We start from the raw sequence: 2,394 nt of genomic DNA, 5'->3' as shown, positions 1-2,394 counted from the left end.
ATAATTGTAAATAATTAATAATATAATATAATATAGTTAATAATTATAATTGTAAATAATTAATAATATAATATAAGTAAAATATTTCTTGGCGCCAAGATATTATTCTAATATTGAACTGAAAATTATATTTACTTATTACTAATATACATTCTTCTATATCAAAAGGAAATTAAATAAAAATTTTATTTACATATACTACATTCTAATACATTTACGAAATCGTACAAGTGAACTACTTACCCTATTCCTCTCACTCCTCCCTGATTTTTGTGTTGGTCGTGTGGTTCCAAAGACGATAGCGGTATCAACTCTTGGACATGGCATATTCTCGTTCCTCCTCTTCAATTCTCGTAATGTCCGCACCGGCACAACCCTTGGCGATCGCACTGACACTCGTAAAAACTGTTCCCTGATTTGTCTTCTTTTTCTATTCTTATGGCGTCTTGCAGTACGTCTGAGAATTTTATCAGATTTGCAAATTTCCATCCACTTTCGAGATACTTGCGCGGCACACAACAAAGATTCTGGATCCAACTTGCGTAAAATCAACTGAGATACCTCCGGTGGAAGTTCGGAAAGAAAATCCACCTTGGCTGGTTCCATCAGTCCAATTGCACGAAGAAAGCACTTGAATATCTCCATGTTGCACCTATTAACACAGGAACACGAATAATGACGCTCTACAAAATTCGGGGTTTACATACCCCGCGTCACGGTTCGCTGCTCGTTCCGGAACGGTGACTCCGCCAATCACGTTCGAGTATTAATGCGTACCTATATCCTTGCGAATACATAGGACGCAGGTATGTACATATAATATTGTTCCTAGTGTATTGCTATTTATTTTACTATTTCTAAGGCATCTCGATGCAAAAATAAATAAATAAGTAATTTTTATAAATATTCACGAAATTAAAAATAGAGTGTCTGACGATGTAAATGTGAATTCGACATATCTTATTATCTACGTATTTGTAGTTTATCTATTTCTTGCACATACTTTTAAATTTTAAACAATTATGTAAATAATTATAAATTCGTAAAATTTGTTAAGAACGCAAATTTTAGCTTACTTTAAAATGGGTTATGAGTATGGGGTATAAAGACCCTTTAGTTAACATCAGTAGCGGAAGTCTTCGAGGCTCGGCTGAAGATGCGAGTACCACTTTCTTTGCCCCCCACCCCGCACTGGGTAACATGGGACATCTCTAGACATCTTCGAAGATTGTGTGATTGTGTGAAAGGATAACGTTGGACATCGTGTGATGCGTGTATATTAGATTTAATTTATTTTAGATTAATTCCCTTTAAGTTTCTTGTGTTCTTTTCTGTACGAATATACCATGTCTCATTCGGAACGTGAATTTTCTTAATCGTGAATTAGTTTCAAATTTTTATCCATCAATGCGAGATCTGCGCAGTAGGCAACTGCGACTCATGGTCAAACCTTCGTAGTGTTAGCTACGACATCTCTAGTGGAAATGTGAAAATTGACCTTTAGCTCCGATGGCCGGTATGGAATGTAAAATCAATTGCGCAGTTCCGCGTTCTCAAGTTCGACGGATCAATCGTGAAAACGAGAAAACGTGCACTGTTTTTACCGATGTATGTCGCCACTATGTCTATATTTACACAGAATTGTTTTGCTCCTTTTATTACGCATTCCGTATTATTGGATTTACGTTGGCAGATAAATATCATATCGTGCCAATTATCGTTATAACTTTATAGTTTATATATGATACGTAACAATGAAACAAAGGTAATGGATTTTGTGTCTGTACAATCATATTTAAAACAATTTGGTATGTATTTAGATGTACATAATACTTTTCACATTTAATCGTACAGTACATTTCTTTGAAAGAATTGTAACATATTTCAAACAATTCATAGCAAAACGCGTACTTGTCAAAGAAATACGAACATTTTTAACTTTTATGTTTTCGTATACGTAAGTACCATCTTAGAACAATCAGAAATATTTAATAGCGCTATTAATAATAACAACGGTGCAATTATTTAAATTTCAGTGTTAGTAAATTCTTCCTGGGGGAAGATATCAGTAAAGTCAAGTGCTTTGTAATTATACAATTTCCTGGAGTTTTCTAGTGTTATGTGAAATTTATCTCAAAGACGAGACACAAAGCTGAAATTACATTGCGTAAAATGAGGTTATGTAACGAAAATGAAAATTAAAAGCGGCCTTATTTCTTCCGTCGAGAAATGTGCAACGTAATAAACATTGTACGTTTCGCAAGACGTGTAAGTTTTTAATATAATTGCAAAATTAATATGAATTTGAATATGATCGATTTCTATGTATTCGCCAGATCTATCAAGATTTAGATAACGACAAGTAGACGGATCTCGACGATTTTTTTTAGCATG

Source organism: Eufriesea mexicana, unplaced genomic scaffold (genome assembly GCF_001483705.2).
Source record: "Eufriesea mexicana isolate 0111107269 unplaced genomic scaffold, ASM148370v2 scaffold22, whole genome shotgun sequence".
Taxonomy (NCBI): Eukaryota; Metazoa; Arthropoda; class Insecta; order Hymenoptera; family Apidae; genus Eufriesea; species Eufriesea mexicana.
This window is presented reverse-complemented; position numbering follows the sequence as displayed.